Here is a 25095-nt window from a genome sequence, read left to right as displayed (position 1 = left end):
GAGAGAATCCCATACACACAGAACCGGGGTAGGATCTGAACCCACCCAGCAGAATGGAGATAGCATCTGAACCCATAAAGGGGACTTGGGGTAGGATCTGAATCCACACAGATGACTGGGGGCAGGATCTGAACCCATACAGACATGATGAGAATCTCTATAGAGAGATCTGGTGTAGGATAAAAACTCACATCCCTAAAGATCTTCTTTAGTTTAAAACTTCAAGCCTAGTTATTTAACAGACACAACACACATTTTCATCAAATGTTTATATCGTTAGTACAACATGCATTCTATATGTAATCTGTCCACACGGTATGATACCACTCTTATTATATAAAACATGCCTTTGGCCATTGAGGGGAGGGGGCACCTGAACAAAAGCCTGGTGGTGGTCTTATCTAAATAAACAAACAAACAAACAAACAAAACTGCAATGGTATTATCAATTTAACTTGTATTTAACTCCCTTTTAAGTTACATGATTAAAAGGAAGGGACTGAGACTGGGAGATGGAGGAGTAGGAGAAAGTTTGCTGTATAATAGGATCCTATCCACTTGTCTCTGGTCTGTGTCTATGTTCCTAACATTTCTATTATTTGTACCGTTTGGCTGAATTGCACGATTGCACCTTTACACTGGACCGTCTGAATCATCATCATCCCATACTCTTGGACTATAACCCATTTAGTAAGAACGTTCCAGACTGCCTCCATTCCGAGTGAGACTATCATCACTGTCACTTCACACTTGTAAGGTTTTGAGTATTTTGAACATTGCTGGCTGTGCTTTATGTTTATGGTGTCTCAGTAACATTGTATATATATTTGTACGTGTTTGCATCACTATTAACCTACAGCACAAGTCTTGGGCAGAGAAAGGAAATGTTTAAAGCTATTTCTCTGAATAGTAAGTGTACATTTTGCTTAGGACAAAAAAACGCAGGAATTTCTTCTGTTTTCCCAAATCGTTTCTGATAGTTTGTTGAATGGCTAACAGAACACCACTTCAGTTCCCAAACCTCTCCTTAGAGGCACCTTAGCCATTCCATGTTAAATTTCACCAGCAGCTTACTTAATTAATTCATCTAATTAGCTTTACAAAGTTAGTGAGGTATTGATCAGCCACATGAGGTGTGCTAAATGTGCTATGAGGTGGTTGAGTCAAAAATTACATGGGTGCATCGGCTGGTTGCTGCATATATTCAGGTGATTTTAAGAGAGGTTTTTAAATGGTTCAGCTAACACACTTTGATAGGATAATAGCATAGTTTTACACCAACGTAAAGATAACCATTTCTGTGACTGCCTAAGACAGTATTGTATGTACTCGCCTATTCATGTGCATTAAGGGACCTTCATGTCACTGTGGCATGTGTCGTGGTAGTTTGATTATAAATCGTATATTGAATATGATCTTACCTGACTGCACCTGTTACACAGCCAATATGGGGAACCTCTGGCATTTGTACAGGTTCTATTTTCGGTTTTGTTATTTTCTCATCTGCATTGTATTGGTTTTACTCGTACGTTACTGTTTGCTTGAATTATTCTATCACTAACAACATGAGTGAAAGGGCTGAGCGTACCAGTCTTAGTACTTCGCTCAAAAGCGTCACACCTGCAGTTGTCTGTGCTAGAGGCCAGGGGGACATGATATAGTTGATCGAGTAGCATGTACCTGTCTGAAGATGGAAAGGGTGAAGTCCTAGTGAGAGAACAGCTGTTGTCAATGCAGCAGATGCTGGGGATAAATGTGAGAAGCTCAGACACATGCCAGAGAATGGGAAATGACATTTTGGAGGCTTTTTGTGGATCATATAAAGGCCTGTGATCAAACTTGGCAACACAAGCTTTTAGACTTTGGTTAGGTTGTACTGGGATGATTGCAAAGGCGGAATGAGCAGAGCAGCTGTAGAATGCCAACACCCACTGTCCCAGGGGCAAAAGACCACCTCTCTTCAAAGACATTCTCTCTTCTCCTGCACAATTCTTTCCTGTGAAACCAGAATTTTCAGTTTAACAGCAAGCAAGATAACACAAGTCCTTTACAGAAGCCAACAAAAAGGTTTTGCCAATGAACTAATACACAAGATCCTGTCTTTTAAGGTAGCCAGGGTATTCAGCTCACTAGACCCCAGTCTGGATACTAGCAGATATCAGTCACCAAAGGGAATTAACTGCTGCTACTAGTCCTGCTGGTCTTTTCCAATTCAAGATCATGCCCTTTAGTTCAAGGAATGCCTCAGTGATCTTTCAACAGCTGATGGAATCAACGTTGGTGGGGCTAAGGGCATAGTGTTCTGCAGATACATTAGCCGCTGTCACCTTCAAGGTCTATGGAGCAACAATTGCTAATCCTTAAGAAAGCCTTCCAAAGGCAACATAAGACTATCATCTCCCTGAAACTGAAAGTATATTCCTGAAACCTTCCTCCAAGTCCCTGGGCCACACTGTGTCTGCTGAAGGGACAGCTGTTGACCCAGCCAAGACTTAAGCTACTCAGGATTATCTTATCTCATGGGATGTGAAGAAAATTCATCAGTTTGTTTGGAAAAAAGCCTGGTATCACTAAGTCATTCCACATTTTGCCAATGTTACAGCTGCAGCAAAAGGGGGTACGATGGAACTAGAGGACTTCCGGCAAAGATTCAATGACTAACTGAGCTTGAACCCAGTCCTGTCTGCACACTAATTCAAGTGACATGGGGTCTGGAGCAGTTTTAGTAGAAATGAAAAAAGGAAAGGATGTGACCCAGGCAAATACATAACTACTGCTGACTGGCTTTTAATAACCGCAAAATCTCCTTCAGACTGGATGCTCCTCTCACAGTCAGTCGAGCTCATGAATGCTTACCCCTTAGGTTTCGTTTTGTTCCCTTACAGTGACTGTACCTCTTTATGCCATTACCTCGGCACCTCTGCCCATAACACCCAGAGGGGCTCATACTTCCCACTTACAAGAATTTTTCATCGATGAAGTAAATAGGGGCCAGAGCAGGAATCTAACAGGGATCCCTGGCATATCACTGACATGTTTCTGCAAGGGTGGCTTTTAAAGCTATGGATCTCCAATACTACTGTTTCCCAACCTGGTCCACCAGGAGCTGGGAGGGAACAGATATGTGGACTGTCTAAAGGCCCTCAAGGACCAGGTTGGGAAATACTGACCTATACCGCCTGATGGTATCATAGTCTTCTGAGGAGGCTGAGGGCCCTGCTTTGCATCTTAGAGGTAACCTGGCGATTAGCTGGACGGCATGATATAGTAAGTTATATGCAGGTCTGCCAAAAGCACAAACCCATTAGTAAATACATTCCAGATTGCAACCATTCTCAAAACTTAGTAGGGTTACCCTGGCTTGGTTCTGAGTAATTCTGTCGACCCGTTGTTTTGTTTGCAGGTTTTTTGTATATTCTTTAGTTTGTGTTATTCTGTCACTTCTGGCTTTTGTATGATACACCCTCTGATATGATCTGACCCTCTATGTCTTCTATTTGTAGTAATAGTTTGTCTGTGTGTTGTATACTCTATACTTATGTAGCCTTAAATAATTACTCGAAAATACAGCAAATTACTCTAACTTGCATTCTGATTAATGTGCTGAATGGCATATAAATAATGAATTCTTATTCCTGGTTGCTAGAAGCACTCAGTTGTATTTACAGCCCCTGTTAATTAACAAAAAGCTTTTGTATATTGGCTTGCAAGAAGGTCAACTTTATATCAGAAGATAGTTGTGTTAAATCCAGGATATCTTTGTACCTCCTGAACTTAAGCAATCAAAGTCCCTTTAAGACTATGCATTGCAGAAGACAATATTATTAACAGCATAAACACTGAAAAGGATCTTTGAATGGTACTGAACTGAAGCAATTGCTAAGTTCCAGAAGCTTCTAAAAGAGAATAGGCAGCCATCCTCAGCTGGAATAAATCAATGCAGATGTTTGCTGCCTAGCTCTTGCTTGATTAGTTAGCAAACTTCACCCTTCAGATACTACTGACACAAAGACAATAGAGAGAATAGCCATTCCAGCTGGGAAGTCTTAGCAAAACAAGCACATTCTGCATCCAATAAATATGCCATAACTGCATCTGAAAATGGCTTTAACAGACAAGCAACTGTTTTTGTTTTTTGTTTTTTTTTTGGTGGGGGCGGGGTGTTTTTTATTTAAGTCATAAGTTCTTTATTCCTTGCGGAGGTGTGTGGGTCAGTGGGCTAGGCCTCTGCTCCTTTGATGGGTTGGCTGCTGGTTGAAGCCTCAGCAAAACAGTCACATGTATATAGGCCCTTGAGCAAGGCCTTTAACCCCCCGCTCTCATGGAGAGCAACATGGGGTAGGCCAAAAGAGAATCTCCCACAGGAATTAATATATCATTACGATCTTGTTCCATTACAGCACAGTTCTGATGAACCCAGCCTTCTATTACAATGAGCTAAGTGACCTATCAGAAAGTAACACTGTGTCATGTGACCATAATCATTACTCACAATGAGCTGTTGGGACAGAGAACATTCCATGAAATAATTACATCAAATTAAGATATGCATGTTTAGCAAACTGTAGTCAGCATTTGTTAATTTTTTTCCCTGCCTTACAGTAACTACCAGTAGGTCTCTTAATTAAATTAAATTAAATTAATTAAATCTTAGGAACGTAATGGAGGGCTTCTAATTGAGAGTGATGTATTTGTATAATGCAGCTTCCTATATCAAAGGGCTGAACACAGCAGAAACAGTGGCATAGAGTATTGTGGTCAGGTACGGTCAACTATCAGCACCAATATAAAATAAACAGTGACCAAACAGCGTGCCCCATAGTTCAATCTGAACTCCCCAGGGCCACAATGTTCATGCGGTATTCCGAGGGCACACATGCTGTCAGTGATGCGGCTCATTGACAGGCCCGATGTGCAATAGTATCTCTGTAAACCGTCACTTTGAGACATGGAACCTTCAGCAACAGCACAATCAACAAATACAGACTAAAACGTGACCATGAGAAAACTCACAACCACGAACACACTCACGACCACGAACAAACTCACTCGTGATGCACTGAGGTCCCACAGATAGATATATTCTCTTCAGAATACAGAAACACTGCCCCACAGAATGTGGTTCTATATAATGAAGAGATTAGAATTACAGGCCTATGAAGCTTAGAGACTGCATGACCTGTGCCTGAAAGGCTGCCTTCAGATCAAAATACAGCCTTTAAAGGGGAAACCCATCACACCGAGTCTGTGTTCACACAAACAGTCCATTTAATATTACATTGTACATTAAGTACTTAAGGGGAACTCTCTCCTGTTTAAATATGGACATCAAGAGTTACATTTGTGAGAATAAAGCATTTCACACAAGGCAGGAGAGATGTTGAGCTGTGAAACTCCTTAGTGTTACATAGATCATAGACAATGGTTTGATAGCAGACAAGCAAGGATATCCAGCAAAATCTGCTACAAGCAAACATGTAATGAAACACTCACCAGGCAGGTGTTTGAATGCATAGACCATAACTAACATTGTCCACTTACATATTTATCGGCCTGCTTCGGCAAACCACTAGCCAGGCGTCAGGACAGTGAGGTCACATGACCCGAAGATCCCTTTAGATGAAATCTGCAATCTGAGAGCCCCGTGCCGGGAGGGGAATCCGCGTGTGCGGGTGGGTTTGGAACGTGATCAGAACGCTTGGTAGGCCGAGAACTCAAATGCAGAATCTCATGGAAAAACCTCAAGCTGCACTGAACAATCCCCGGTGGACACTGTTGGCTCACATCAACCCTCTGACTAAATATCTGCACTGAGGTCTCATCCTTCACCGAGAACCTCTGTGTAGACAGACAGACAGATGAGTGCGCAGAAAAGGAAATCGGGTACGATCGGAGGGGCTGCGAACAGCAGGAAGCGGGTGCACCACAGAGCCGAGCAGCACACGTCCGCGGGCCTTGCGCCTTCTGCAGCCAAGCTGCATGCAAATACAGGCCGGCTAGCACAAATGCAGACAGGCAACCACTGGTACACAAACACGCATGTCTGTTCTCTTACTGCTCATTATGGGGGCTTCACAACCATAACTGTGTGAACTCTGCACCAGGGAAACCGGACAACAAAAAAGTAAATGGCAAGTATTTTCAAGCCTTTCATGGTTCGCTTTCATTCATTTGGGAGAATTTCCCCACTGGGTCAGAAAAAAGGCACAAACTGTCACACATACACAAAAAAAACACACATACACAACCGCATCAACTACCACTGCAACATTGCTCAACATCGTGCCAGTGTCATAGCACTTAACACAGCCGTCTAATACGCCAGCCCCACAGCTGAGCTTTGCCGACAGTCCTAGAGAACAATTATGCCCTATTTACACATGACTCCCAAACTCACGCACACACAGACACACACAGACACACAGGCGCAGGTTTGCTGTGCTCACCACTATCTAGAAGAAGAGCCGTTCGCAATCTTTGAAGAATAATCTGCTCTTTGTGGACTCGCCACTCTCAGCATGCACGTTTGGTCTTTCGTGCCACTTTGATACTTGTCTCGCCTTTGAAAGATGAAACGGTGGCTCACACCCCTCCTCCCCCATCCCCCCCCCCCCCCCCCCTCGCTTCAGAGGGCCGGAGCTGCCTTCGCAGTTCAGCCAGCCTCAAATGAAAGGGACCGTGCAAGCAGGCGCCAACGCCACAGCCACGCAGCAGGAGCTCGTAGGAAGCATGCTGATGGTGCCCCTGCCAGTCTCTCTGCGTGTGACGGATAAGCTGAGCCTTGTAAAGCGTGTGATGCTCTGGCACGGCCTAACCTTACAGTGCAGGAGTCAGCAAGGTTCACGTCGCTCTGTGATTTCCTCACCCCTCATCCAAGCAAACGGCTCCCAACGGCTCTGTATGGCGACAGCGCAGTACTTGGTGTCTCCATTCAGCATTACCTCGCTGCTGGGTGGGACTGACCTTTCTCTGAGTTTTATTTGCTTTGAAAGCCCTTGTTCTGCACCCCCCCCCCCCCAAGCCCCTGATCCCAGAGAGGACAGTGACTACACCAACCATTGATGCCCCATTGACTGCTCAAGGGAGGCAGGCTACCATGACAACCTCTTAGCGGGAGCTTAGGGGCGGTAGCTGTTAAGTGTGGAAGATGTCTTCTTCGCAGAATATCTGATCATGTTCGCGCCTTTCTTCAGAAGTGGCACGCCCTAAGCACTGCTTCACAGAGCTGCTGGAGCAAGCATCAGCAGATGCTTGAAGACTTACCTCGGAGTCCTGCAAATTCCTCTGAGAGACCTCCTGATTTCAGACTAACGTCCATCCCAACCGAAAGACGCAGCAGCATGAAATACCTAAAATGTTTAATGTTTTCACGTGTCAACTTTTGAAGCTGAAGTTGTATACAGGCACAGCGCCCAGGGCAATGAGATTAAAGCAACAGAGGAGGGCCAAATCATCAGCCATGAAGCAGGGCCAGGAGTCCAGCCAACTGCAGCTGGATGAACAGGGAAGGTCAGAAAGCACCGTGTCCACAGACAATACAGGGAAACAGGGGAAACGGTGAACAGTGTGATGAGAAGAAGGAAGAAGAGAAGGCTATGTGGGTGGGACATGAGACGAAACCCAGGAGAGGCCTGTCTGTGACTGATACCTTCACATACTCTACAGGGAAAAGGGTATGAGGAAGGAATGGAGGAGTGGAGGCTTACGGCAATTTGAGTGGCCCCTGAGGGACTAGGGCTCAAATAAAATTGAAACATTAATTAAACTCATCTGGATTGGGTGTCCATTATGATATGCTTTCATGGGGTCCATAATCCCTAGCAGCACCCGTGATGGAGGGTAAGACCAAAGCCTGACTGAATATACCTGATCTCAGATCAAAGACCATCTGCGATACAAACCTCAAGATGCAAGCGTACCTGTTCTCAGATCAGAGACTTTGTGTGATTAATATCTGAACATACCAGAGTACCTGATCTCAGATCATTGACTCTTTATGAACTCTAACTGCAGAAGTGTGCCTGATCTCAGATCAGAGACTATGTGTAATTGATGCCTGAACTCACCAACTGGCAAGCTTGATGTCAGGACAGTGGATAGAACCTGCTTTGAATGACTTCATGTTAATTAATATTTTATCAATGCAATATTACGTCAACAGCAGTAGAAATGTTCCCACAAACCTTCCATCTCCCTCCAGCCAACTCTCTCCGCCCCCCCCCCCCCCCCCCCCGCCCCCAGCTCCACCCCTCCTGCTCTAACTGATCACTCATTTTCTGTGCAGGGCTCTGGGTAATTGAGATTTTAATTCTATTAGAGGAAATAGATAATGTCATCACTATGACCTCAATGCGATCATCACAGTAACTCAATCAGCCCCCTTCCTGCTATTTTTTTTTATTCCAGAGGAGCAAACATTTGTCACACTACCTATGACTAAAACTCAATTTCAGACAGCAATCAGTCCCCAGCGTGTGTGTGTGTGTGTGTGTGTGTGTGTATGTGTGTGTTTGTGTGTGTGACATTGTAAAGTAATAAAAACCAGTCATTTGACGTTGTGGGGACACCACAAAGATCTGTGAATCAAAAAAGTTAAAAATGTCAAAAGTCTTGTATTTTGTTTGGTTACTTATGGTTAAGGTTAGGGCTGGGTAGAAGTTAAGGTCGTGATGTTGGGATTAGAGTTTTCCTCATAGAAATGAATGGAGAATCTGCACAAAGATATAATTACAAGCCTGTGTGTGTGTGTGTGTGTGTGTGTGTGTGTACATGTTAGAGAGAGAGAGACTTTCCGGCTTCCACTGAACCCCTATGAAATTCGCGAACCTGGACACAAAGCTGGTGTTCTACATGGGAAGAGCACCTGCCTGCCTGCCCATATACTGGTAGCAGATAATTATGAGGACGATCTGGTATGACCCAGCATGCCCTAGGGCTCTGTTCATATGGACTTTCATACCTCAGGGTTGCTGTACAAAATATATCTCAAATCCAGATCAGTGTGGACCAATATCAGTAACACAACGTGCTTCATAGCACAACTGTTTTCTAGTATAATTTGCAGAGTAGAAACATTAAGAATAATCTGTATGTAGGATTATCATTCAATTCAATTTACATTTATATAGCGCCTTTCACAACAGTGCTACCCCCAAGGCGCTCTGCATGGGTGTGTTGTGATACAGTGCAACATCATAAAGAGAGAACAATACAAAAACAGGGAAACGGAAAGATAAATAACTAAAAGAAAGCCAGGTGACAGCTTTTCGCCATACACCTTTCCTTTACCCCCCCCCCCCCCCCCCCCCATCACACACACCATGTCTGCTTTACGTGCTCATGCCATGGCACGCTGCCTGTTCCGTCAAGGAAATATAATTCAAACAAATAAATTGTTTTCAGCCATTTACATTCCTTAGGTTGCGACACACTTTGCTCCGTACCACAGAAATACAAACAATTTTAGAAATATTTCTATTTTGGAAATATTTCTTTGCATTTATTTATTTATTTGCTTCTTTTGATTATTATTTATTATTTAATTTTTTTTGCATTTTCCCTCTGAAAATGCTTGGTTAAAACACTGCCCTGTCACAAGCTGGCTATTTAGAAAAAAAAACAACAGAATAAGGTGTTAAATCCAGTGGACAGTCCAGATCACGGAGAAAATTCACAGGATGACCAGACAGCAGGTTCTAAACCGCCGGAAAACAAACCAGCAAAATCCATATAAATCAAAATGATTCTCAGTCTGAAATCTGATTGGGGGCTCGGGCAGGAACTGGTAAAGAGACCTGATTTTGACAAAATACTGCATCTGTGTGAAAGCAACAGTGTCAGCTCAGTGTCCATTAGGAACACATCGATTTAATACAGTAAGTGGGTTTTCCATTAACCTGAAGCTCAATTTATTCAACGTTTTTTCCTATAGAACAAACTCTACCTTGCCAACCAGCAATTGTCTAAATTCGCTTTTATAAGAAAGACAGTTTATCCAAGGTCTTAACATCTAAGAAATAAGTAAATTCACTCATTTTGCAATATATTTATCTCCTCGCTGCTTTGTATAAAAACAGCTAAAAAGTATATTTAAATTAGTTTAAATCAAAATGATCCAAAAGTATTAATACAGGTTATTTTATTTAAGCAATGCTTTTCAAATTACAAGATTGATTAGTTTTATATTTTCATCTAAAACAAATGACATAGATAGTACAGCTTACATTTAGCAATTAATTAAAGGTAGAGGTTTTTAATATAAGTTAACACAATGTTATTAAAGTTTTAAGGTTTATTAGGATGTTGTATCAATGAAAATGCATCCCTGAAAACTTCAAATTTAGTGCTGTTCTCTCATTTTTGTGTCTACCCCTCTCCTTTGGGCCACTGGCTGTTTTTGCAGTGGCCAATCGCTTCTCTGGTACTCTGATTGCGGAGCACATGATTGGCCCACTGTTTCCCTGCTTTTGATTCGTCACTGCTGACAGGCGGTTCTCAACATCACAGGCTCTCCGCACAGCAGGCCCCCAGCTGTTTATCTTCTGAGAATCTCTTTACGCTCTCTTTACCCAAGACTTTATGGCTTTTCTGTGATAAAGTGTCCGGTGCTCGGTCGTTACGGTAACTGGCTTATGGGCTGTCAGCTCTGCTGCCATTGCTCCACTACGTGTTGTTCTCTATTAATCGCGTGGCCTTATCTCCGTAGCCTCCAGCCTGCACACTGCAAATCCCAGATCCCTGTCCCTTCTACATGTCCTCCTGCCTCTGTAACTCCCAGCTCAGTGTCCCTACAGTCCTGCAGCTCCCAGCTGTAATACCAGCCTCGTTTGCCAGCTCTTGCCAATGCTATTCCTGGCTGTTTGTGCTTCCTGCATAATACTAAAAATTTTCACCCCTAAGCAAACCAGATCCAAAGGAATGTTTACACGTTTGGCTCCGAGATGGAATAAACATGACAGAGCCGCTACATTTTCACTTTTCAGCATAAACACGCACAGTCACCGTGTGACTGGGGGGGGGGGGGGGGGGCTAAGAAACAGGTGGGAGAACAAGCCATTAGAAGCTGTTAGGAGACAGATTCAGCGAAAGCCCCAGTGAGGTGGAGAAGGGTGGCCTGTTAGAATGGAGTAAGAGGGCCCTTCCCAGTCATCCAGCGCGAATGGGCTAAAGTCCCACACCAGCACTCGCATGTATCCCTGAATACAAACCCACCCGGCCCCTGCCTGGTCCCACCCGGCCCCTGCCTGGCCCCACCCGGCCCCTGCCTGGATAATCATAAACTGCAGTTGACTGCATGTCAGTGGGCCTGATTGTGGTATAATGACAGGCAAACCGCCCAGACACAATCCACCTCTATACAAACGGACTCAGTCCTGTATTTGAGGCTCCACAGGACCAGTAAATGATGCTCTACTTGCAGAATAAGCGCAGATGGAGTCGGTTAGTGGTCAGGCCTGCCCAGCACACCACGCAAAGCCTACCACAGGAGCTGCTGCCTCCCCCCACAGCCCCACCCAGGGTCCCACCCAATGCTAAACCAGCCCCATATAATTACAGAGGGTGAGGGAATAAAGCAGGCCAAAAATACATAAGGGCATATTTCTGCTCTTTCTGGTGGGAAATGCAGTGGCAGCAGGAAAGTGGCTATGGGGCAACGCTGAGGCCTGGGGCATGTGAGTGAGGTGGGAGCAGGAGAATTCAACGTCAGGCATCAAGTGCAGACCAACTCGTCTCATCAGACGGTGGGTGGGGCGCGGAGGTTGGCAGAGAGAGAACTAGGGCCAGTGTCCGGGCCCGGCTCACCATGCTGCCACAGCGGGCTGCAGTTTCAGCTGTGAAAGCTGACCCTCTGCACTTGTTCATTTAGTGGCTTCTCGTTTACTACTGGTCCCCAGCCAAAAGTGTGCACTCACTCTCTATCAGTGCATCTGTGTTGCGCGAGCATGCACCACCGAAACTGAGAAGCGCGCTAAACGGGCACAGATTAGCTGAAGGAACGCATCAGATACCCCTGTCTCCCGTTTAGCCTGGAATTCATGGAGCACGTCCTCTCATGTGTAGCAGGGCAGACGGTCCTGACGTGCTGGCTGCAGGTTTGGATTTACACCCATCGCCTTCCGCCTCCCTGTCCATCTCACTGGGCTTTTTCTAAATCAGTCACCTCTTCCGTTTATCATATTGGATCATCTTATACCGTGCATAAGACCACTCATTGCACCACATCCTTTTTACAGGAAGCACAATGCATTTAATACTTACACACCCTTACATCGATGTAAATATTTAACACTCAACCACGGTGCAGCATCAGAACAAATGTCCTGAACCTTGTGATTCATCCCATCACTTATTCATCCCATTACATATCCTATAGAGTTGAAGCTTCACCGGCACCACATGCCCAGGGACTCCGACGCATGGAATGATGCCATTAGGGCAGCACAAAGACAAGAGCCAATTAATCCCTGCTTGAGAGTGCAAGTACGGGAGAGTCCCAATAACGGAATAACAATCTTTTTCAGAATGGAACCTTTCCTTTCCGTAGGGAAGGTTTTGCTGTCCGTGGGATTCCCTTAAATAAACTGAGGACATTTCTGCCCAACTCTTTACCCTGTCCTCCACTACCCGTATCCATCCATAAATACACCCTGTAGCACCAAGGGAGAAAGCGACAAAAATAGCCAAGGGGGTCGGCTGCCTCTTACCCGTGGATGTTGATATAATCTGGAAACAATCTCATTTGTGCATAAAAAATTCAGTGAACAGAGATGTGTTCTGGTTTAATTTTTGACCCCCCCCTTAAGAACATGTTCACCATGCTTTGTTTTTGTGATCACACCAAGTGCCCCCACGTGCAGCAGATCCCCTCCCTCCCAAAGTGCATGTCAACTGACACGCATTTAAGTGCTTCCCTGCCACACGACCTCACTGCCTGCCACACAACGTGCTCGCGAAGACAAAGAGCGGGTGAACAAGAAAAGGAGCCTGTAAACGGAAGGTTGTAGGTTCCAGTCCTGGGAAGAGGAAATGAAGCTAGAATGTCTAGGTAGCTATTCATGACTATAAATGAGTAAGTTATGTAAGTTGTTCTGGAAAGAGCTGTCTGAGAAGTGCATAAATAATAAAGGACGGGAAACAAGGAAGAAAATGGGAGCTGACAGCATGCTTGGGCACCAGTGCTGCTCGCAGCTTCTCACCTTAAAAGGCCTTGATGAGTGACTGCGAAACAAAGGCCAATCGCCCAGACAGAAGACGGCACTTCTTGCAATCAGATGTCACCATGCATGATTGTTGGTTGGCTAATAAGCCATCTAATACAAAGGCCAGAGACTAGGAAGCTCATTACTCCAGCCCAGCACAGCACAGTGGAGCGGGCAGGTTATGCCACAGTCTCCATCTAGGTCCACCACATGCCGAACATGCATGCTGCCAGAGGCGGGGGGAGTGGTGGTGTTGTGGAGTGCACCTGTGTGATGATTTGGTTGATGATGCACCGGCGTGATGCTTAGTTCTTTTTCTGACTGAGAATTCCAGGGGGCTCGACTCATTCCGTCCGTATCCTGCCAGTGCACCACCGATGAAAACCTCCGTGAAGCCAGCTCCTTGATTAACTGCCACAAAGCTGACTGAGAAGATTGCCTTGTTACCAGCAGGCCTGGATTTTGCACATCCATGATAATTTCTGCTGCAGTGGGATACAGTTCGTGACATTGACTACAGCCAGACAAACGCACCAAGAATGATAGGAGTTATCTGCCTCAGTGAAACGTTTTTTTAATTTTATTTTTTTTTGAAAGTGCACCTAAAACATTGTGTGCCAAAACATCCATACATCTGTTTCCAGGCTGGTTTCCAATGACTATGTATCTGGTATAAGGGGACACTGTAACTCACCTTAACTTTAGACAAATGACACAGTGTCAGGCTAACTTTGGCAATTTGTTTACGAGGCCTCCCATAACTGAATTTGACCTAATTTAACATTGACTGCACTCTGACTGACTGACTGACTGACTGAACTACCATTGACTGTACTCTGATTGACTCACTGAACTCCCATTGACTGCGCTGACTGACTGACTAATTAACTGACTTAATGAACTCCCTTTGTATTGTGACTGACTGACATCCCATTGACTATACTCCGATTGACTTATTGAATTCCCACTGACAGCACTCTGACTGACTGAACTCATATTGACTACACTCTTACTGACTGACTGACTGAACTCCCACTGACTGCACTGTCACTGACTGAACTCCCACTGACTGCATTCTGACTGACTGAACTCCCACTGACTGCATTCTGACTGACTGAACTCACATTGACTACACTCTGACTGGCTGAACTCTCACTGACTGCACTGTGACTGACTGAACTCCCACTGACTGCATTCTGATTGACTGACTGAACTCCAATTGACTGCACTTTCACTAACTGACGGACTTAAGGAACTCCCATTGACTGCACTCTGATTGACTGACTATCATTGACTACACTCTGACTGACTGACTGACTGACCGTCTGACTTACTGAACTCCCACTGACTGAACTCTGACTGACTTCCCAGTTTACGTCTCGTTCAAGTTCATCTTGGATAAATGACTATGACCTAAAATGGATTCCGCAGGCCAGTTTTCAAAATGAAACTGAACCCCACCATATCCACTTTCACCACCCCCCCCCCCCCCCCCCCCCAACCCTCCTGGACCACCTATTTTATTATTTAAAAGTGACTAAAATACGCAGGGGATCTCCATCACCATGCAAACATTAACAGTGAAAACTATTCTCGGTGATGCACACATATAAACATACAGGATCTGGGGTATAAATCCTGCCATCTTCGTTATATATCTCACACTAAATTCAGAATGATGTTTTCAGTATTTTGTCTTTACAAAACTTCGCAAGCTTTTTCATGTTTTTTTTAGCTGCCTGATATCCTTTGTGTAAAAATAGACAGAAGGGGAGAGTGGTAGATGGACTTCCATGCCAACCAGAAGGCACAGATATGAGGCTCAGTGGGACGTCGGACAGACGGGTGCGGAGTGCCCCGAACCACGCCTTTATCCCGGAAAGCGATGCAATAGGGAAGCGTTACACAACTCGCTTCTTAATCACATTCATCCCACAATCCATGGCAAATCCATCCATTTACGGAATGCAATCTACCTCATTGAGGGAAAAATAGTATAGATGCCTTTTTCATTAATTACGGAACCAACACTATACTTTACGGAAGACCACTACACTTGTTTCACTACGGTGATGTTTACAATTAAAGTACAAAATTTTGCTAACAAAGGATCCATGTTCTTGATACTGTCCAGGGGGCACAACAGGCATCCGGATCTTACCACTAAAGAAATCTCTCATCTCATCAGTATACATATCGCAACAAAGCCGACGCTTATTCAAGTGTAACGCCAAGCAAGTATACAACACAGAGGCGTTACAATAGTGCTTACAACCTGCAGGGAGATATGCCGATTACTCCCAGAGCCTCACTCAGTCATCGGGGAAAAGAGATGTACGAAGAAGCAATTAGAGACATATACATACAACAATAGGTACAGAAATTGCCAATAAGTTATTAGAGTAACCGGCAAATGGTACGTGGTGTATTATATGTATTATCAGTTGAGAAATGAGAGCTACAGCTGATGTTCTGAAAAGCACAAACTCTCCGTACATAACGTCTTGCTCTTTCACAAACCCATGCAAATCATCGCACCCGCCCTTACCCAGCACAGTGGGCTGCAGTACGCGGGGCTTACTCGTTTTTCCGCGAAAAGGTATTACAAACTGCACATATTTAGACGTAATAAATAAACGCGCTGTCACAACGAATGGCATGAAAGGAGCCTCGGCAAATGTTTATCTGCAAAATATGGGCTGGTGTCTTCGGTTCAAATGAACGCTTTCCCTTCTGACTTCTTACTAATTTCCATTTTAGAGTGATGCAAACGAGAGGGACGCAGGCGGCGGACTTACAATATCACCAATGGGGATCATATACAGGTGGGTCACTTGCTTAGGATTTCTTGATTTGCCCTGCCTCAGGAGCGCTCCGATTCGTGATGGAAGTCCACTGCCCAGTCGCCGATTTCACGTCGACGGACTGCATGAATTACTTTTCTAGCACCACCACACTTTGAACAGCTCCATTGACGTCAGCCTCCTTGAGCGACGACGCCACGCCCTACTCATTACCGTCATCGCCAATCGCAGCCCAGAAAAGTAACCAATCAACTGGCACCATCTACCCTCATAACAGGCACCCTGCTACAAACATACATACACACATACACCGACTGGCCACTCCTAGTAGCGATTGGCCGAATGCCTGTCATGTAGATACAACTCCACCGAAACAGATGACACAGTTTGCCCCTAAAATACAAATCGCTACCAGAAATCTAATAATAATTTGTTGAAATAAATGTAATGTATTCCACTTCTTAAAGAAAAACGTAAAAACGATTAATCTTGTAATAAAACTACTGATCCTCATCGGATTTGCCGGTATTCGATTAGAGTTTTAATTAACTACATTTCCCAGAAAGACCTGGGTGTGCCACAACTTGGTTTCCATGGTTACTGCGAATGCCGTTTCTTTAGGGAATTCGAGGTAATACACTGTAATACATTAATTAAACATTATTAGGCGTTATTTGGGGGGGGGGGGTGTAAAATAAAAATGTTAAAAGTACATACGGGAGTAAAATGCCTGCTAATGTCTTTCAGTTCTGACTGTGACTTGTAAGAAAAACAGTCTTGTTAGTCGTCACCTTAAACCACTGAAGGCAATATTATATTTTTCGAGGTTTGCAGGAACGAACAAATATTTACTGTCTACTTGTGGTAGCGTACATTCAGATCCGTTTGAAAGTTAAAGAAATTATAGTCGTAATTTTAACCATGAATTAAATTTAGAAAATAAAATAAAATTCTGAATGCTGACACTCAGATTTTTTTGTATTTTGGATGTACAGTGATCCCCCGCTATATCGCGGTTCAGCCGTGGTGCCCCTGTTATACCGCGGATTTTTCTCCGACGCGTCACAGCTCTCAATTTGTTCTGCCTATGGCGTACCTTGCTTGTGGTCCGATTGATCTAAGCAAACTTTTTGTGAACCCATAATGAGCTTAAAATGTTTTTTTATTTTTACATATTCCATTACGTATACAGAAAGTGAGAGAGAGAGAAAGAGAGAGAGAGATGTATGTGTGTGTGTGTGTGTGTGTGTGCGTGTGTGTGTGTATGTATATATATATATATATATATATATATATATATATATATATATATATATATATATATATATATGTGCATTATTATTATTATTATTAGGTAACATTGGATGTTGCGGGGCTGTCTTGGTTGACACGCATCTGCGGCATTGCGTGGACATCGGGTGCGGTGCCTCTGGATTGTCAGACCGAGGTGGTGGTCCCCCTCTTCAAGAAGGGGAACCGGAGGGTGTGTTCCAACTATAGGGGGATCACACTACTCAGCCTCCCTGGTAAGGTCTATTCGGGGGTGCTGGAGAGGAGGGTCTGTCGGATAGTCGAACCTCGGATTCAGGAGGGGCAGTGTGGTTTTCGCCATGGCCATGGAAAAATGGACCAGCTCTATACTCTCGGCAGGGTCCTGGAGGGTGCGTGGGAGTTTGCCCAACCAGTCTACATGTGTTTTGTGGACTTGGAGAACGCATTTGACCGCGTTCCTCGGGGAGTCCTGTGGGGAGTGCTCTGGGAGTATGGGGTGCCGGGCTGCCTTATAAGGGGTGTTCGGTCCCTGTACGATTGGTGCCAGAGCTTGGTCCGCTTTGTCAGCAGTAAGTCGGACTCGTTCTCGGTGGGGGTTGGACTCCGCCCTCACCTATGGTCATGAGCTATGGGTAGTGACCGAAAGAACGAGATCGCGAGTGCAAGCGGCCGAAATGAGTTTTCTCCGCAGGGTGGCTGGGCTCTCCCTTAGAGATAGGGTGAGGAGCTCAGTCATTCGGGAGGGAGTAGAGCCGTTGCTCCTCCGCATTGAGAGGAGCCAGATGAGGTGGCTCAGGCATCTGATTAGGATTCCTCTTGGACGCCTCCCTGGGGAGGTGTCCCGGGCATGTCCCACTGGGAGAAGGCCCCGGGGAAGACCCAGGACACGCTGGAGGGACTTTGTCTCTCGGCTGGCCTGGGAATGCCTCGGAATTCCCCCGGAGGAACTAGATGAAGTGGCCAGGGAGAGGGAAGTCTGGGTTTCCCTGCTGAGACTGCTGCCCCCGTGACTCGAGCTCGGATTCAGCGGAAGATAATGGATGGATGGATACTCATATCCTTAGCCTGACATCCACGTATGTCACATGTCTTAATACGTTTACATGTGTTTTAAACGTGTGGGAGGGGTATTTTAAGGCATAAACTATTTTTAAAAAGTATTTTTATATGGTCTTTCTATATCGCAGATTTTCACCTATCGCTGATGGGTCAGGAACGTAACTACCGTCATCACTTAATAGTATTTATATATTCCGATTTTTCCCAAATATTTCAAACAATAAGTCTTCGTGATATATTGCCTACAGTCCATCCAAATAACACTTGTGTGTGTGCTCAGTCTGCTGCTGCCATTTTCACTGTTAAGGTATCTGGGAGGAATAAGAAGGCAGTGTGGTTTGCATGCTGTGAGCTAGAAACCAAGCAGGTGTAGCCGAGGAAATTTCACAGCTCAGCCAATCAGAGTCCACTTCCATGAGGTATTTAAGATGAGCCAAGCCATGGAGCTGATCCCACAGGTGTGCGCCTTCCCGTTCCACTTCCCTAACCAGGGAGACAGCTGGCCTACACCAAGACCTCTTGCTCTCTCTCCATCGCCAAATTTCTCCCCACGCACCAGGTGTGAAGTTTTCCACAATATATATGTGTTTATATATGTTGTGCGTGTGTGTGTGTGTGTACTTGAAAAACTATAGATACATGTGTGACAGGCAAATCAGGCAGCCTGACTTGATCCCACACACACCTGCATTAGTCTGTGGAGTCCAACCTGTCAGCTCCCCTCAGAGCCCAGTTCTTGTTATATTATCATTCTCTCAGCTTTGGGTGTGACTTTGTCATATCCTTATTTCTTGCTGTAGATACAGCACTCCCTTACTGGTCCCAGTGTACACGCATGGCATTATTATGCAAATGAAATAAGCCAAGTGTTATACTTACGAAATAATGTGACAACATAATACATTCAGGTGGTAAACAGGGTGGCGAACATTCATGGGGGCAACCCCACTCCACTGTGCTTTCAACACAACATCATTTTGTCATTTATTATTCATTTATAACTCCATACAGTTTCATATCTATCTCTAGAGACTCATGTAATCTTGAACCTAATTACGGGAGGTAGTCAGAATGCCTGCAATGTAACTGTCCCTTACTGTGGACACCAAAAACTATGGCCTTGCGAGCAAGAAGACAAGAGCAACAGTGTGACATTTAAAATGAATAACAGACGGAGCCTGATTATGAGGATCCATACAGATAATAAGTAATTAGAAATTATCTAAAGCTAATGAAGTGAATTAATCAAAGGGGCAAAGCTATGCTCTCAGGACATTTCTGATAAACACTGCAGACGAGGTTTCTGCTCCTCTCTAATCTCTCTGCATCTCTTTCATTTCCTTTCATTTATATGCTCTCTCCCTGTTTTTTTTTTTTTTTTTGATTACTTGGCATGATTACATGAGGGACATTACTGCCAAGGATGTTTTTACATGTAATAAATCATTAATGTCACAGCAACCCATTGCTTTTACTGCTGGTTGGCTCTGAGTTTGGTCTGTAATCTAATTTGTATATCCCCCAAGCACAAGGAGACCAGCAGAGAGAAACAGCACCGAGACGTCAGCGAGATGAAAGCTGAGACATTACGCTAAATGGTAAGATAGTGCTTGATAATGTGTAGCATGTAGCACTCCAGGTTTGCGGTGTGCTGTGTAGCATGCTTAGAAATGTACGTGCACACTACACGAATGAGGAGATCACTAAATAAACAGGAAATGTACACATAAGTGAAAGCACACTACACTAATGAGATGAGGAGAAACAGGCATGTTTTTCACTATTTCAGAATCATAATCAGCTATATTGACTAATTATGTTTCCACATACAGTACAAGGAATTTGTCTCCAGTTTTTCTCTTGTTCTCAATAAACTTTGACAGAACAAAAACACGTATAGCATATATGACAAATCTATGGCCATAGAGAATGAATAGCAAAGAAGTAAATCAGTCTTTAAAGCCCTCGTTGTGACTGAAACCTGCTGTGGTGTTTATCTAAGGTTTCAGCGTCATCGTGTGACGCAGGGCTTGTCTGCTTCTGGTTTATGAGGAATCCTGCTTTTTGTGTTGATAGGTGCACTTCCACCTGGCTCAATTCCCATTCCTTGTGCTCTTCTGTACTGTATATCGCCGGATAATTCTGCCAACCCATTCTTATGACTTTGCTGCTGCTGGAACCACGATGAGTTAAAATGGAAAATGTTTGGACCAATCTTTAGTAATTGCTCTTGGTGTGATTCCCACATATGCAATAGCTTTCTATAAATATAAATATATATTTGTATAATTAAGATGCCATTTGGTAGATTCTGGAATGTGGATTAATTTACTAACTAGTTCTGTCAGATTATATTGCTTAGACCTTTTGAGTGTTCACTTCTAGTTTATCATTTAAAGCGGATCAGAATATAACTGGAAGGGGGTGACTGTAACTGGCTAGTGAACAAGCTCTTCTACTTACAATGGGAATTAGACTTATGTGTCATGCGGAATGAGGTCAGGGACTGGTGCATGCTGCCTACTGCCAGTCCCCTAACAATGACAGATAGTATCTCATTTCTTCTGCTTGGGGTAGGAAGTCAATTTATATACCAGAGCTGCTCAGTTTTTAGCCTATGAGGATCTATTAGCACAGTTCACTTTGTTTTTGACAGCTATGTTTATTAAACATTTGAAATGTGACCATTGAAAAGAAAGCTGACGTGTTGAGCTGTTCACAAAGGTACAATGGTGAGAATATGTAGGTTCATTTCCTGCATAATCCAACAGCCTGGTCCTTCTCTGGATCTGGTATGTCTCCACACCCTACAGTGAAGATCCCAAGGAGATAAAGCTCCTCCTGGTGTTAATATAGTAGCAGTTTTCATGCTTCACTCGCCCGTCCTCCTAACTTGCCTGTCCCCCTGTGGAATTATGACAGTGCAGCTGCCATGGCCATGAATATAGGTCATATTTTATCTAGATCTTGCCCACTGCTGGGTTTCACTCAGCTTATAGCTCCCACTTCTAAGTGATTAGCTTTCTGGGTAATGGCGAACTCCCGCCTAGGTGTGGCCTCCACGTTAACACACTTTGACGAGCAGTAATGGAGACGAGCGCAGTGGTGGCTCTGTTTCATGTATCCCAGCCTGATGTAGGTCTTCGGGCTGTCCACGACAGTGTGGCTTGCACCATCATACTCCTACGTGAGTACACAGGTACTCCCCGAATTGCACACATGCACATGCCCAGGGAATCGCTCCTCCTAAACACCACCATAAACAGCTCTCTGCTGCCATGGTCAAGTAAACCTTAGCCAGATGGAACCTGAGCAGCCCCTGTTCCCCTTGTGGGAACATAGGCCCATTTCAGACAGCCACTTTTGTGCCTCGCCACACACATATAGATGTAGTGGAGCTATACAGAAATAATAATAATTAATAATAGTAGTTAATAATACTTTATTGATCCCAGTGGGGAAATTGTCTTTACACCTCCCTTAACTTGCTCTTTGAAGAGCAAGCTGTCTGCGAAGGGCAGCCACCTATTGGGGCACCCAGGGAGCTGGGGGCTAAGGGCCTTTTTCAGGGACCCACAGACATGCTGAGGCTGGGTTTGAACCAGCGACCTTCTGATTACAGACACATAGGCTTAGCCCACGGAACTTAGCCCACAGGCTTAGCCTACTGAGAAATGACAGAAGTACATTCAAACCAGTAGGTAGCCCATATTATCTGCCATGGGGGATTAGTACACAAGTTTGCTCGGCTACCAGAGACCTAACAGGCTGCAATAGGGTATTAGGGAGCTAACAGGAGTTTGCTTGGCTATCAGAGACCTAACATGCTGTAATGGGGTATTAAGGAGCTAACAGGAGTTCATTGGGCTATCAGATACCTAACAGGCTGTAATGGGGTATTAGCGAGCTAATAGGAGTTTAGGGGGTATTAGTTAACTAATTGCTGGCAATGGTGTGTTAGTGATTTCATACTTATGGATGCATACAATGTATCTCCCTGCTGAGAGCACAAATAATGAGATTAAAGCTCTTTGCTGATGTTTCTAAAGAGCGCCATGCCATTTGCCAGTTGTTTTCATTCGTGCTGCTATATCCAGGATTCTTTAAATTCCCCATTCAGCCAATATTCAGAATATACCCCAGCCGAAGATCAGCAGTCAACCCGCAGTCTTTGCCAGATAAAATGTATCAGACCAGGTTTATAAGTACTCAAGCCACACCCAAAAATACTGATTCCAACCATTAGTTCCTAAACCCCAATAATCAACTTTTAGACTGACCCCATCAGTAGTCATACCACACCTATCAGCATTCCAACTCCACCCATAAACACCCACATCTCAGCAATCATTTTCCAGAAACACACCCACGAGTATTCAGAGTGCACCAGTCAATTTGGCATCACAGAATGGGTCTCACAATAGGAGTTTCCCACCACACTTGCTACATGGAAACAGGACTGCTGGCTGTCAGTCACACACACAACTCTATCCCCTACAGGGTAGAGGATTTCCTAGCAATTGTTCATCAGCAACAGGCATAGCAGGAAAGTATGAAAGAGGGACAAAAATTTGCTCATAATTCGCAAAAGAGTCGCTCATTGTAGCAGCTACAACACATGAACATAACATGCAGTGAGTACAGTTATGAGAGTTTTATATATAAGCAGGACAGGAAGGTTGAACCTGTTTATGTGAGGTGGTTGCAGGCTACAGAGGCTCCTCCCCCTCCCATGTAGTGTCCCCTCAGCCCTGTTCTTTTCACCATGTGTGCCCAGTCTGGTGAAGGACCGTGGCCTACTTTGAGCAGCCCTTCAAATTAGAAAGCGAGACTCTTTCTTTAGAGGTGCAGCCACACTGGGACCTTGTTTCCTGTAATAACAGACTGTCTGTCTATCTTCCTCCCCTCTCCGTCTTTTTTTCCACAGACCTCCCTACTCCAGCCACAAATTTCGTCACCCAGCTCATAACCTGCGCAGATCTTCATCATTTTGGCTTCCAGAAACCAATAAGTATTTTTATCCAGTTTATTATTGATTCTAATCTGCTAACACAAGGGAAAAAGATATCCTAAAGATGACAGATTCACGCAGAAGCTCCTGTAACAATCTGCATATTTATTTCTTAACTATGTTGGGTCTGGGGGCGGCATGGTGGTGCAGTGGTTAGCAGTGTTGCCTCACACCTCTGAGACTCGGGTTCAAGTCTCCGCCTGGGTCACATGTGTGTGGAGTTTGCATGTTCTCCCCATGTCGTTGTGGGGTTTCCTCCGGGTACTCCAGTTTCCCCCCACAGTCCAAAAACATGCTGAGGCTAATTGGAGTCGCTACATTGCCCATAGGTGTGCATGTGTGAGTGAATGGTGTGTGAGTGTGCCCTGCGATGGGCTGGCCCCCATCCTGGGTTGTTCCCTGCCTCGTGCCCATTGCTTCCGGGATAGGCTCCAGACCCCCCGCGACCCAATAGGATAAGCGGTTTGGAAAATGGATGGATGGATGGGATGGATGTTGGGTCTGTTAGCAGGGGTGACATGGTGGTGCAGTGGTTAGCACTGTTGCCTCACACCTCTGGGACCCGGGTTCGAGTCTCCGCCTGGGTCACATGTGTGCGGAGTTTGCATGTTCTCCCCATGTCGCCGTGGGGTTTCCTCCAGGTACTCTGGTTTCCCCCACAGTCCAAAAACATGCTGAGTTACTAAATTGCCCGTAGGTCTGCATGTGTGTGTGTGTGTGTGTGAATGGTGTGTGAGTGTGCCCTGCGATGGGCTGGCCCCCATGCTGGGTTGTTCCCTGCCTCATGCCCATTGCTTCCAGGATAGGCTCCGGGCGACCCAGTAGGATAAGTGGTTTGGAAAATAGATGGATAGATGGATGGATGGATGGATGGATGGATGGGTCTGTTAGCTTTTTACACAGTAACACAAACAAGGTCTCTATGTATTGACAGTCTCGTGTTTAATACTTCAATGTGTCTTTGTATATATATATATATATCTTTGTACCTTCAAAGTATTTTCCATAGCAACACAGCCTGTTTTATGCAGTCAGTGTGTTGTGTTTTTGTGTAATATCACCACTGTGTTTGTCATTTTCTGTTTTGTTTGCAGGGCTTTCATACGGTGCCACCACAGTGTTTGTCATTCTGCTGCATTTGTTGTCTTTTTATACAGTAACGCCACTATATCTGTCATTATCTTTTGTTTGCTGTGTTTTCATATAGTGACAGTACTATGTCTATTATTCTCTTTCGTTTGCTGTGTTTTGATACAGTAGCATGACTATACCAGTCATTCTGTTTCATTTTCTGTGTTTTCATACAGTAACACCTCTGTATCTGTCAGTCTGTCTCGTTTGCTGCGTTTGCATACAGTACACTAACACCACTACGTATGTCATTATATTTCATTCGCTCTGCTTTCATACAGTGGCACCGCTGTATCTGCCACGTTACGTTCACTGTTTGCAGGCAATGACACATCTGCATCTTTTATTCTGTGCTACATTTGCTGCGTTTTTTTTAAGCCACATTCCTGGCAGTTTCCACGTTTCCATGGATCGCCTCTCCTCTCACCCAGAATGGTATTTTCCGTCCAGGTATTTGGTTCTTTAAAAATAAGCACCTTTGTAATCCAAAGGGAGAGAGAGACAGGAATTAAAACTGTCAGGCAGAGTGAATCCTTGAAAGGCTGTGAGAGATCTGGGCCATCAGGCCAGCATGCATGTTCAGCATCCAGACTTATGATGGGCGCAAGCCTGTACAATT

General features: G+C 44.6%; 1 protein-coding gene across 2 annotated transcripts in view; it reads right to left on the bottom strand.

The window, feature by feature from the left end:
• The window catches only part of smpd3 (sphingomyelin phosphodiesterase 3), a 62318-nt gene extending 46144 nt beyond the window's left edge, over window positions 1-16174 (bottom strand). The window contains exon 1 of one of the 2 annotated variants that reach the window (XM_048973190.1): window positions 15998-16174. The gene's annotated coding sequence lies outside the window, so the exon portion shown is untranslated. Of the gene's footprint in view, window positions 1-6446; window positions 6569-15997 lie in introns of those variants that run through there. The other variant, XM_048973191.1, reaches the window with a different exon arrangement.
• Window positions 16175-25095: the final 8921 nt, after the last annotated feature.

The sequence above is a fragment of the Brienomyrus brachyistius genome, chromosome 13 (assembly GCF_023856365.1).
Source record: "Brienomyrus brachyistius isolate T26 chromosome 13, BBRACH_0.4, whole genome shotgun sequence".
NCBI classification, from domain to species: Eukaryota; Metazoa; Chordata; class Actinopteri; order Osteoglossiformes; family Mormyridae; genus Brienomyrus; species Brienomyrus brachyistius.
The sequence above is the reverse complement of the archived record's forward strand: the minus strand, read 5'-3'. Positions and strand labels throughout refer to the sequence as shown.